The sequence below is a fragment of the Aegilops tauschii genome, chromosome 5 (genome assembly GCF_002575655.3).
Source record: "Aegilops tauschii subsp. strangulata cultivar AL8/78 chromosome 5, Aet v6.0, whole genome shotgun sequence".
In the NCBI taxonomy this organism is placed as follows: Eukaryota; Viridiplantae; Streptophyta; class Magnoliopsida; order Poales; family Poaceae; genus Aegilops; species Aegilops tauschii.
In genome coordinates, this window is record NC_053039.3 from 369,884,556 (window position 1) to 369,898,859 (window position 14,304).

Below are 14,304 nucleotides of genomic sequence, written 5' to 3' on the forward strand. Positions count from 1 at the left end.
AACGAACCCCGAAAAATCACAAAAATTCACACAACACTCTTGTTGTTCTATGTTGACACTAGAAAAAAATTGAAAGCAATAAGAGGCAATGGATATCGTTTCGTCCCCTATGGTGGGACGTTCCCTACCGAAAACCATCATGCTTGTTGTGAGAAGCCCCGGTTTGTGAGAAGCATATACCCAAACCTGCCCCAAATGGGACAAAATTTGTACCACGGCATGTTGATGCCGCTCCATGATAGCATGCCAAGTTTCATGAATTTCAGAAGAGTTTTGGATTTACTAGAATTTAAAAACCAGGCATCTCAATGTTTTGCCGGCAATCAACGGTGCCCTGGTGTTCAAAATCCATTCCAATTTCTTGCATGGGACCTAAGCATGCACCCTAGGACACAGATTTGATTTTTAAACCAATTTATATGCACTGGAGCATGTGCATGTAGTTCAAATTTGAATTATGCACATAAATGCATTGAAAACTCAGTTAATGCATTAAAATGTCCAAACGAACCCCGAAAAATCACAAAAATTCACACAACACTCCTGTTGTTCTCTGTTGACACGAGAAAAAAATTGAAATTATTAAGAGGCAATGGATATTGTTTCGTCCCCAAAGGTGGGACCTTCCCTATCGAAAACCATCATGCTTGTTGTGAGAAGCTCCGGTTTGTGAGAAGCATATACCCAAACCTGCCCCAAATGGGGCAAAATTCGAACCAACACTTTTGACGTTCAAACTGATCACACACGGGTTAAGCTATGTGAATCGTTTGTGATGTCCACATATCGTACACAGTTCTGAATAAGGGACCGTGTCTGATGACACTTTGGGCGCCAGTTTTTTGGCTGAAGCGATTCCAAATTTTCAGCTTTTGCGGAAATATCTACCTCCCCGCCCCCTCCCCCTTACCAAAAGCCATATTTCCCTCTTTCCTCCTTCCTTTCCAAGTTGAAACCTTCACTCCTTGCTTGCAGCGCCGCCGCCTCCTCGCTGGCGACCCTCCTTCACACTCCTCGGCCTCGCATATCCAGGCAGGTAATCCACACCCGACCCCCATCCTCCTCCTCCTTCCACATCCCACATGCCCCTACCGCTGGCGCGAGCGTGACACCTTCCACCCAAATCACTGACCCCTCCACCAAATAAGCGCCGGCCTAAGCCATGGTGCACGCAGTATAGCCAGGACCTCAAGGAGCATTTGGCAGCGGAGAAGCAAATCGCGGCCGCACGCGCGGATGAGGTCGCGATGGCTGCCATTCGTGCCGACCCCCAGATCTTGAAGGAGCACCTTGCCATTTGCTAGCTACGCCGGTTAAGCATGCTCGGTTTACCCGTTGCGTGTGCTGCTCCTGCCTTTCGTTCACAAATTCTAGTGCATTGTGCTATCTAATTTTACCATGCAATCTGTTGCTCTAGTGTATATGTTCTATATGTCGTGCAGTGTGGTGCTCACCTATTAACTGTTTTGTTAATTAGTTGTCGTCTTCAGTTAACTGTTTGGTTCAATTCTGCAAATGTGATGTTCAATTCTTCAGGCTGCAATTTTGTATTGCCTTCCATAGAAATAAATCGAATTTATCTTTACAAAATTGTGGGTGCATTCTGTTATTGTATACCATGTGAGGAATAAATTGAATTTGGCTATAGTAAATACATGAGAAACAAATACAATTGCTACAATTGGTTGTAGTTAACTGTTTAGTTAACTGTCTGATCTTCTATTAGGAGTATGTTATATTGTGCAATGTGGTGCTCAGTTAATGTTTGGTTCATTTGTTGTGGTGTTTAGTTAACTGCTTGGTTCAATGTTATATTGTGCAATGTGGTGCTCAGTTAATGTTTGGTTCATTTGTTGTGGTGTTTAATTAACTGCTTGGTTCAATTCTGCAATGCGATGTCCAATTGTCGTCGGTAGAATTTTGTATTGTTGTGCATGTGAGGAATAAATCGAATTTGGCTGCACTTAATACATGAGAAGTATATACAAGTGCTATATTTCCTAGTTCTTAATCATGCTTGGTTTGGGTAAATGGGTTTTCCCTGTGGCTTGAATTAATCTGATGAATCTGCAATGTGATTATTTTTCATCAACATATTTTACTGATAGCATGCGAACCCTTACTTAACCTGATGACTAACTACCTTATATGTGTTGCAGGGAAACAATGAGAAGCACTGAGGTTTACAATCGAGGTTAGCACGTGCATGGTCCGTTGTCTAATGGCAACCATTCTAATATTTAGGTTTTTAACAATTTGGTCTTGCACATGTAGGTCCTGCTGTCAGAGGTTTTGACCCACTGTTCGACCCTTTTTGCATATGGGGAAATGAGTTGTCCATGAATATCAGTCAAGTCAAGAAACTCAGAAAGATTGTTAGGATAAATAATTAGCGACAAAAAACAACAAGATCTTTGTCTGCACAATGAAGAAGACATCAGTTCACTACAGGATGGTACTAACTATTATACCTTGCCTTTTTAATTCCTTTGCCCCATTTCCAATATAGAGAAGATATTTATGCACATCCTTGTTTTCAGGCCTTTCCAAAGCAGTTCACTGATGATTACCTCTCAAACCACCTGTATGGTCAGGAGGCGAGGAAGGTATTCATACAACACCCACGGTTCAATATTGAAGTGTTCCTGAAGAGGACGAAGGATGGACGGTTAATCATCCACAGGCACTGGCCTAAAGTTACAAAGACCTTCAACATCAATGAAGGCTCAATATTCGCCTTCTGCTTCAGCAGTTTTCCAGATGAGATACATCTGTCTATGTACCGTCTATGATGCTAATTTTGAAAGGTTGTAGATGTTGCATGTGAAACTTGGTCCTGGTGTAGTTGTGTAATGGGGTAGCTGAGTGCTGAAGATATATGATGTTGTACTCTGATGTATTTCAATTATGAAAATGAAATATATTGTGTGCTTAATATGAACTGTCAATTAGATTAATAAATGGATTATGAATAATCGGATAATTAGCCTGCTAGTGGCGAATTAGCCTGCTAATTGGGTTTTGCTATTGCAAACGGTTGTTGAAAAAATACCATGGGCGATGACCGCAGGCAACGCACACAGTTTCTAGGAATAAACCGTGTTGGATAAATGAACAATCACACACGACTTTCTCTTGAAAACTGTTTGCGTTAGGCCACCTTGCGCAAGCGTTTACCACATGAAAACTGTGTGTGATAGACAGCCTTTGCCACACAGTTTCTTCCACGGACCGTGTGTGATATATTCAATAACGCAAGCGATTTAACGGGAAAAATTGTGTGTGATGTACCTGTGAATGGAAACGTTTTCCTTCGAGCGACTGTGTGGGATGTACATACAAACGGAAACGTTTAGCGGGGACTGACTGTGTGGGATGTACTTGCGACCGGAAACAATTTCGCCGTATAATTGTATTTTTTTAGCTCTATTGTACGTATTTCCATATTTGAGTGCTCGCCGGTCGCACACGGCATATCCCCGACGGTTTCTGGGTTGTGTGGGAAGGACCCCCCTATCGCCCACACTCACTTGGAGACGGTTCCAAATGCCATCGCGGAAAGGGGTTTTAAACCGTTTGTTTAGGAGCTCGCTGTACTAGTGTAGGCTCGATCGGAACTGAAACTGAAATCGGCCTTGCAATCTAGGCTCCTCCACCTTTCACAGTTGTGGAGCAACAATTACCACTACTACTAGTCACGAATCCAGGCAGAGCACAACAGAGATGAACTAAAAACAAACGAATTAAGCCGTCGCTACACACACAGAAAAGACAAGTAACCGGCCCGCTGCTCTGCACTAGTAGCAGCAGCAGGAGGGTCGGAGGAGCAAGTAGCAGGACCTCCGGCGGGCCATCTGCATCGGCGGCGGGCAAGAGGGATCCCTCCCTGTGAAGCGCCACGCCCGGCGAAGGGGGTCCCTCGCTAGGGTTCGGGGCCAGCACAAGGGCACGGCGAGGAGGAGGATCCGCGCGTGGACGCCCGCTTGGCCATGAACGCAGGACGCGGATCTCGCGCGTGAACGCGGGACGCAGCGGGTGGGCCCTGGCGGCCTGAGCTAGGGCTTCGGGTGCCGAGAGAGGCAGCGACTCTGTCCATGGCAGTGGCTGCTGGTGAGGTGGGGGCGCCGGTGGTGGGGTTGGGGGAGAGGAGGTCATCAGCGGCGGCGACGAGGTTGGTTGGGGGAATCATGGGGAGTGGAGGAGAAACACAGAGACAAAGGCGGAGGAGGGGTGAGAGGCGGAGGTGGCGGCGGCAAGGAGATCACTTAGTAATAGCGTTGGGTTTATACCCCACGCTAACACAACGCTACTACTATGGCATGTCCCGGGTGCACGGTGGAGATCACTTAGTAGTAGCATGGGGTATATAACCCGCGCTACTACTATCAACTTAGTAGTAGCGTGGGTTTATAACCCGCGCTACTACTATGGCTGGTCTCGAGGGGCACGGTGGAAATCACTTAGTAGTAGTGAGGGTTTTAAACCCGTGCTACTAATATCAACTTAGTAGTAGCGGGGGTTACAAACCCGCGCTACTAGTAAGTAGCAGTAGCGAGGGGTATAAACCCACGCTACTGGTAAGCGTCTGCCTATAATGAAGACGTTCGACTACTCGTGATTGTATCATGAAGATGTTCGACTACATCTCAACCGCGTTTCTTAATGCTTCCACTTAGCGATCTACAAGGGTATGTAGATGCAATCTCTCCTCCCGTAGATGTTCATCTCCTAGATTGATCTTGGTGAGCGTAGGAAAATTTTTGTTTTCCATGCAACATTCCCCAACAGTGGTATCAGAGCTAGGTCTATGCGTAGATGACATCACGAGTAGAACACAAAGGAGTTTGTGGGTGTTGATATTCAGATTGCTTCCTTCCTTGGTATTTTCTTGATTCGGTGGTATTGTGAGATGAAGCGGTCCGGACCAACCTTACATGTCCACGTACATGAGAAGGGTTCCATCGACAGACATGTGACTTTGTTGCATAAAGATGCCTGGCGGGTGTCTGTCTCTCCCACCTTAGTTGAATCGGATTCGACAAAGGTGGTCCTTGTAGAAGGTTAAATAGCAACTTGCATATCACCGTTGTGGCTTTGCGTAGGTAAGAATCGTTCTTGCTAGATACCCATAACAGCCACGTAAAATAGGGAACAACAATTAGAGGACGTCTAACTTGTTTTTGCAGGGTATGTTGTGATATGATATGGCCAAAGACATGATGAAATATATTTGATGTATCAGATGATCAAGTTTGTAATAGTTTATATCGACTTGCATGTCGATGCATACGACAACCAATAGGAGCCATAGGGTTGTCTTTAATTATTGTATGACCTGCGTGTCAATCTTTAAGCGCTATGTAATGCTTTACTTTATCGCTAAGCGGTAGCAATAGTAGTAGAAGCATGGTTGGCGTGACAACCCCGATGGCGACACGATGATGGAGATCATGGTGTCATGCCAGTGATGATGGAGACCATGCCGGTGCTTTAGAGATGGAGATCAAAATCACGAGTTGATGGCCATATCATGTCACTTATGATTTGCATGTGATGTTAATCCTTTTATGAGGCTTATTTTGCTTAGGAGTCAGGACGACGGTAGCATTATAAGGTGATCCCTCACTAAAATTTCAAGATAAAATTGTGTTCTCCCCAAGTGTGCACCGTTGCGAAAGTTTGTCGTTTCGAAGCACCACGTCATGATCGGGTGTGATAGACTCTACGTCCACATACAACAGGTGCACGCCAGTGTTGCACATGCGAAACACTTGGGTTAAACTTGACGAGCCTAGCATGTACAGACATGGCCTCGGAACACAAGAGACCGAAAGGTCGAACATGAGTCATATAGCAGAGATGATCAACATGGAGATGTTCACCATTGAAACCACCTCATCTCACGTGATGATCGGACTTGGGTTTGTGAAATTGGACCGTGTTACACTCGGACAACCAGAGGTATGTTGATTTGAGTGGGAGTTCTTAGGTAATATGATTAATTGAACTCTTTATCATGAACAATAGCCTAAAGTTGCCTTTGCAAATTTATGTTGTAGATCAATGGCTCGCGCAGTAGCTCCCCTGAATTTCAATGTGTTCCTAGAGAAAGCTAAGCTGAAAGATGATGGAAGTAACTTTGTGGACTGGGCCCGTAATCTGAGGATTATCCTCACGGCTTCCCATAAGTCTTATGTCCTTGATGCACTGCTTGGTGCGCCACCCCGTCCAGTGACTATGGATTGTGAACGCCTGGCAGTCGCGTGTTGATGACTACTCAATAGTTCAGTGCGCCATGCTATATGGCTTAGAGCCGGGACTTCAAAGGCGTTTTGAACGTCATGGAGCATATGAGATGTTCCAAGAGTTGAGTGTATCTTTGAGAAGAATTCCCGGATCGAGAGGTATGAGACCTCCGATAAGTTCTATGCTTGCAAGATGGAGGAGAATGGGTCGGTCAGTGAGCACATACTCAGAATGTCTGGGTACTACAACCGTCTGGCTGAATTGGGAATTGAGCTCCCGCCAGAGGCTATCACTGATAGAGTTCTTCAATCGCTACCACCTAGCTACAAGAGCTTTGTGTTGAACTATAACATGCAAGGGATGAACAAGTCAGTCTCCAAGCTGTTCGCGATGCTGAAAGTCGCTGAGTCAGACATCCAGAAGGAGCATCAAGTGTTGATGGTTAATAAAACCACTAGTTTCAATAAGAGCAAGGGAAAGAAGGGAAACTTCAAGAAGGGTGGCAAAACAGTTGCTCCTCCCGTGAAGAAACCCAAGGCTGGACCCAAGCTGGAAACTGAGTGCTTCTATTGCAAGGGAACTAGCCACTGGAAGCGGAACTGCCCCAAGTATCTGGCCGACAAGAAGGGGCCAACGTCAATAAAGGTATATATGATATACATGTTATTGATGTGTACCTTACCAACTCTCGTTGTAGTGCCTGGGTATTTGATACTGGTTCGATTGCTCACATTTGCAACTCAAAGTAGGAACTACGGAATAGATGGAGGCTGGCAAAGGACGAAGTGACGATGCGCATGGGAAATGGTTCCAAGGTTGATGTGATCGCCGTCGGCACGCTCTCTCTTCGATTACCATCGGAATTAGTGATGAACCTGAATAATTGCTATTTAGTGCCTGCGTTGAGCATGAACACTATATCTGGATCTTGTTTAATGCGAGACGGTTACTCATTTAAATCAGAGAATAATGGTTGTTCTATTTATATGGATAATATCTTTTATGGTCATGCACCCATTGTGAGGGTTTTATTCTTGTTGAATCTCGATTGTGATGATACACATGTTCATAACATTGATGCCAAAACATGTAGAGTTAATAATGATAATGCCACTTTCTTGTGGCACTACCGCTTAGGTCATATTGGTGTAAAGCGCATGAAGAAACTCCATGCTGATGGACTTTTGGAGTCACTTGATTTTTAATCACTTGACACATGCGAACCATGCCTCATGGGCAAGATGACTAAGACCCCATTTTCTGGAACAATGGAACGGGCAAGTGACTTGTTGGAAATCATACATACTGATGTGTGTGGTACGATGAGCGTTGACGCGCGCGGTGGATATCGTTACTTTCTCACCTTCACCGATGACTTGAGTAGATACGGGTATATTTACTTGATGAAGCATAAGTCTAAAGCATTTGAAAATTTCAAGCAATTTCAGAGTGAAGTTGAGAATCATCGTAACAAGAAGATTAAATTCCTACAATCCGATCGAGGGGGAGAATACCTGAGTTATGAGTTTGGCAATCACTTAAGACAATGTGGAATTGTTTCACAGTTGACGCCACCTGGAACACCACAGCGTAATGGTGTGTCTGAACGTCGTAATCGTACCTTATTGGATATGGTGTGTTCTATGATGTCTCTTGCCGATCTGCCACTGTCGTTTTGGGGTTATGCGTTAGAGACAACTACATTCACTTTAAATAGGGCACCAAATCCGTGGAGACGACGCCGTATGAACTGTGGTTTGGCAAGAAACCTAAGTTGTCGTTTCTTAAGGTTTGGGGCTGCGATGCTTATGTCAAAAGGCTTCAGCCGGAAAAGCTCGAACCCAAAGCGGACAAATGCGACTTCATAGGGTACCCAAAAGAGACGGTTGGGTATACCTTCTATCTCAGATCCGAAGGCAAAGTGTTTGTCGCTAAGAATGGGTCCTTTCTCGAGAAAGAGTTTCTCTCGAAAGAATTGAGTGGGAGGAAGATAGAACTTGATGAGGTTGTTGAACCTCTACTTCAACCAGTGAGTAGTGCAGCGCAGAAAGATGTTTCTGTGACACCTACGTCAGTTGAAGAGGAAACTAATGATAGTGATAATGAAGTTTCATATCAAGTTACTATCGAACCTCGTAGGTCGACAAGGGTACACACAGCTCCTAAGTGGTACGGCGACCCTGTCTTAGAGGTCATGTTGTTAGACAACGATGAACCTACGAGCTATGGACAAGCGATGGTGGGCCCGGATTCCGACAAATGGTTAGAGGCCATGAAATCCGAGATGGGATCCATGTATGAAAACAAAGTATGGACTTTGGAAGTATTACCCGAAGGGCGAAAGGCCATTCAGAATAAATGGATCTTCAAGAAGAAGACGGACGCGGACGGTAATGTCACCGTCTATAAAGCTCGACTTGTGGAAAAGGGGTTTTCACAAGTTCAAGGAGTTGACTACGATGAGACTTTCTCACCTGTAGCGATGCTTAAGTCCGTCTGAATCATGTTGGCAATAGCTGCATTTTTCGATTATGAAATCTGGCAAATGGATGTCAAAACAGCGTTCCTTAACGGTTTCCTTAAGGAAGAGTTGTATATGATGCAACTAGAAGGTTTTGTCGGTCCAGAGAATGCTGACAAAGTGTGCAAACTCTAGCGATCCATTTATGGACTCGTGCAAGCATCTCGGAGTTGGAATCTTTGCTTTGATGAGGTGATCAAAGTGTTTGGGTTTTTACAAGTTTACAGAGAAGCTTGTATTTACAAGAAAGTGAGTGGGAGCTCTATAACATTTCTAATATTATATGTGGATGACATATTGCTGATTGAACAATATAGAACTTTTGGAAAACGTGAAGGAATATTTGAACAGGAGTTTTTCAATGAAGGACCTAGGAGAAGCTGCTTTCATATTAGGCATCAAGATCTATAGAGATAGATCAAGACGCTTGATAGGACTTTCACAAAACACATACCTTGATAAGATTTTGAAGAAGTTCAAAATGGATCAGTCCAAGAAGGGGTTCTTGCCTATTTTGCAAGGTGTGAAGTTGAGTCAGACTCAATGCCCAGCGACTACAGAGGATAGAGAAAAGATGAGTGTCATCCCCTATGCCTCTGCCATAGGATCTATCATGTATGCGATGTTGTGCACAAGACCGGATGTCAGCCTTGCCATAAGTATGTCCGGAAGGTTTCAAAGTAATCCAGGAGTGGATCACTGGACAGCAATGAAGAATATCCTTAAGTACCTGAAAAGGACTAAGGAAATGTTTCTCGTTTATGGAGGTGATCAAGAGCTCATCGTAAAGGGTTACATCGATGCAAGCTTTGACACTAATCCGGATGACTCTAAGTCTCAAACCGGATACATATATATTCTAAATGGGGGAGCGGTAAGCTGGTGCAGTGCCAAGCAAAGCATGGTAGCTGATTCTACATGCGAAGCAGAGTACATAGCTGCCTCGTATCAAGTTTATTGCTATCATTTTTCTTCATGTCAAGTATATGTTCCTATGACCATGAGATCATGCAACTCACTGACATCGGAGGAGTGCCTTGTGTGTACCAAATGTCGCAATGTAACTGGGTGACTATAAAGGTGCTCTACAGGTATCTCCGAGGGTGTCTATTGAGTTGGCATGGATCAAGACTGGGATTTGTCACTCCGTACGACGGAGAGGTATCTCAGGGCCCACTCGGTAATACAACATCACAATAAGCTTGCAAGCAATGTGACCAATGAGTTAGTCACGGGGTCTTGTATTACAGAACGAGTAAAGAGACTTGCCGGTAACGAGATTGAACTAGGTATGGAGATATCGACGATCGAATCTCGGGCAAGTAACATACTGATAGACAAAGGGAACTACATACGGGATTAGCTGAATCCTTGACATCGAGGTTTGACCGATAAGATCTTCGTAGAATATGTGGGAACCAATATGGGCATCCAGGTCCCGCTATTGGTTATTGACTGTAGAGGTGTCTCGGTCATGTCTACATAGTTCTCGACCCCGCAGGGTCTACACACTTAACGTTTGGTGCCGATATAAGTATAGTTGAGTCATTATGGTGGTTACCGAAGGTTGTTCGGAGTCCCGGATGAGATCCCGGACGTGACGAGGAACTCCGGAATGGTCCGGAGGTGAAGATCGATATATTGGACGAAGGGTATTGGAGTCTGGAATTTTTCCGGGGGTACCGGGTGATGACCAGCGTCACCGAAAGGGGTTTCGAGGGGCCCCGACAAGTGTTGGGGGGCCCCATGGGCCAAGGGGAGGGGGCAAACCAGCCCACTAAGGGGCTGAGCGCCCCCCTCACACCATCTCACATAACCAGGAGGGTTGGGGCGCCCCCTAGGGCTTCCCACCTCACGACTTGGGGGGCAAGTCACCCTAGGGGATATCCCATCTGCCCTGGCTGCCGCCCCCCTAGGTGAAACCCTAGGGGCGCCACCCCCTCCTCCCTTCCCCTATATATAGAGAGGTAGAGAGAGGGCAGCCGCACCCCCTGGAACACATCTCTACGCCACGACGCTGCCTCTCCTCTCCCTCGCATCCTTCTTCCTCTCCGTAGTGCTTAGCGAAGCTCTGCTGAGATTCCGCCACCACCACCGCCACCACGCTGTCGTGCTGCCGGAGGACTCGAGCTACTACTTCACCATCGCTAGCTGGATCGAGGAGGTGAAGGCGTCATCAAGCCGTACGTGTGTTGAACGCGGAGGTGCCGTCCGTTCGGCACTTGGATCAGGAGTTCGCGGGATGGATCATGATTGGATCGTGAAGACGTTCGACTACACCAACAGCGTTCCTTAATGCTTCCGCTTAGCGATCTACAAGGGTATGTAGATGCAATCTCTCCTCTCGTAGATGTTCATCTCCTAGATTGATCTTGGTGAGTGTAGGAAATTTTTTGTTTTCCATGCAACGTTCCCCAACTGATATAGAGGGGAGGGGGCCCCCCAAGAGGATACACCAAGCCCTTCGCGCCCCTCTCTCTCTCCCATTACTCTGTAGTTCCACCGCCTCGTCCCGACGACGTTTAGCGAAGCGTTGTCGGTGCTCCACCACCACCATCACCACCACGCCGTCGTGTTGGTTTGTGATCCCATCTACTTCTCCTCTCCCGCTTGCTGGATCAAGAAGGAGGAGACGTCATTGATCCGCACGTGTGCTAAACTCGGAGGTGCCGTCCGTTTGGCACTAGATCGGTTGGATCATGATCGGATCGCGAAGAGTACGACTACATCAACCGCGTGATAAATGCTTCCGCTTAGCGATCTACAAGGGTATGTAGATGCTCTCCCCCTCTCGTAGCTATGCATCTCTATGGATAGATCTTGTGTGTGCGTAGAAAATTTTTGTTTTCCATGCAACGTTCCACAACAACCACCCCCGCGACCACCACCATCAACACGACCTCCTCGGCCACCACCAACATTCTGAAGAGAGGCTTCCAAGATCTCTCCACGAGTGAGCTCCCAATACTTTCTTGCGGTTTCATCCATTGTGTTTGGATTCATGAACATGGTAGCGCATTCTTCGGCCTTCTTGGCATCACGAATCATCTTCTCCTCAAGTGCTAGCCTACGCTCCTCCGCCTTCAACTTCCTCTCTTCACCCGATGACTTGGCCTTCCATTTCTCACCCTCCAATGCCTTGATCTCATTCCACCTCGCCATCTTCTCCTCTTGCGTTCGGCCGGCAACATCTTCTTAGTCTCGATCGTTGCCACGAGTTCTTCTTTTGTAAGTGCCACCTAATGCATTTCTCTTATTTCTTTCTTTTGCAATCTTGTTTCCTTCCCGTCTATTGTGGGCATCTTCGTCAACCTCGTCCTCCTCCTCAACGGATATGCTCAACCTTGACCTCTTTGGAGTGGTCTCCGCAATTATTTGGATCCACTTCTCGTTCTTGCATAGCTCTTTGTAGCAATGATGCAACGTGAAGGGTTTGTGGCCGAACTTGGTGTTCTGATGCTTGAATAACTCTTGGATGTAGGGGCCATACTCTGCCACTTGAGCACCGCTCGGTGGTGCATGATTGACTTGGTTGATGCAACCGGACCATCGGTTGCGTTGGTCATGAATGGTGCTCCAACGATGCCCAAGAGAACCTTGCGTACGGCTTGATCGCACGTCAACAGAGTTGTTGTAGTGGTCGGTAATTCTCTCCAAAACATGTTGTTGGTTTGATCCGTTCCGATCGTTGCATCAATGGAGACTGTGTACCAAGCGTCGCAAAGCGCAATGTCCTCCTTTTGGTTCTAGTTTTGGGTGCGGCACCTTCATGCTTGCTTCGGTCACCTCCACAACCTCCTCCTCCTCGGCCACCACCTCTTCCACCTCCTCCTCGCCCCTCCTCCCCCTCCATGTCTTGGGTGGCTGAATGATCCCAAAATGAGTCATAGCTGAGATCATCAAGCCCAACGGCGGCCGAGGACTCTAACAAGGCGAGGAATTCGACCATGTTCATCTCCGCACTATAATATCAAAGCAAACATTATCAACAATCACTACCGACCACCAACAATCACCATCCGATACCAACAAGGCACGAGGTTTTTCTTTTTACCTTGTTGGCATTTCATCGAGCAATTAGCCGCCACGATGTTGGTTGCCGGTTGCGGCCGCCGCTCGCACCGGAGCAGTGGCCATAGGGGCAGCCGGAGTTGCAGCACGAGACGTCGGCCTAGGACGAGGCGCCGCTTTGGCCTTCTTCATCTTCTTCTTTGCGGCCGCCTCAGCGAGTTCCGCCGCCGCCACCGTCAGCTTTCAAGCCCGTTTGCGTCTGGTAGGTGCTACAGGAGGACGGTGTGCCGTTGCTGGAGAGCCGGTGGCCACCCCAGAGACCATTGGAGCTGTTGGAGGAGGAACTTGGTCGCGGTGGGTCTTGATACCCAAACTCTTCTTCTTCGGCGGCGGCGCGTGGGTGATTTCTGGCAGCGAAAAGCCGGCGCCGATGGCCGGCGGGGTGAGGGAAGGGGACGGGCTATTCATTTTGGCCGGCTCGACGGTCATCGGTGGCGGTGGCGGTGGCGGCTCCGTCGGCGGAAGACAGTGCTGCGCGGGAGGTGCGAGAGGGAGAGGCGCCACTTTTACTCGCCGCGATGGGATTGAGTAAATTTAGGGAGATTTGAGGAGAAATAGGGAGGTGGAGTAATTTTTTTACTCCACTAAGACTTTTAAGGGATCGGCTAGGTGCGCCGTAAGGGAGTAAAACAGAATATTTACTTCCTTATGGCCTTTTAGGAGATCGGTTAGAAATGTCCTTAGGAACTTATCTTTCGAGAAATTGTTGTTGTGTGAGACGGCAAGGTAGTCAACAAACAAGGTTATGGAGTTGGTTTATTCCTTGTCAACATCGGTCTTGTTAGTACTACCTCCGTTTCAAAATAATCAAAGTTCGGTCTGATTTGTTCTAATTCAAACTTCACTAAATTGACCAAGTTTATATGAAAATATATCAACACCTACAACACCAAATTTGCTTCATTAGATTCATTACGAAATACATTTTGATATTATATATACATACTTGATATTGTAGATCTTTGCAGATTTTTCTATATTTTTGTCAAACTTTAACAAATTTGACTTAGGATAAAACTTCAACTATTTGTACTAGGTCGTAATTTGTCTGACCCAATGCCTGTAATTAACTCTTTTCCGTAGACCATGTTAGTTAGTTCTAAAACGTCATCTGTGGAGGACACAAAAGAGGAGAAGAATCCACAGAAGCAGTGACGGAGACAGGGGGGACTAGTAGGGGCCCTGGCCCCCCTAACATCCCTCATTTAAGCCTAATATGCATGTGAGCAAGTAATTATCTGCTGTTAAAATGGTGTACCTTGATGTGTTGGCCTTCCCTAACAAAGCTTAATAGCTTTCGGCCCTCCTCATTCCATTTTCCTGGCTCCGCCACTGCACGGAGGACACAACATGCATGTGGCCAAGGTTAGATTCTGCGGCCAAGTGCGTGCGTGCGTGCGTACTCAAGTTAGTCGTCAAAGCACAAAACGTAGGTTAAAACTGATCACCGGAGCAGGCTAAGTTAA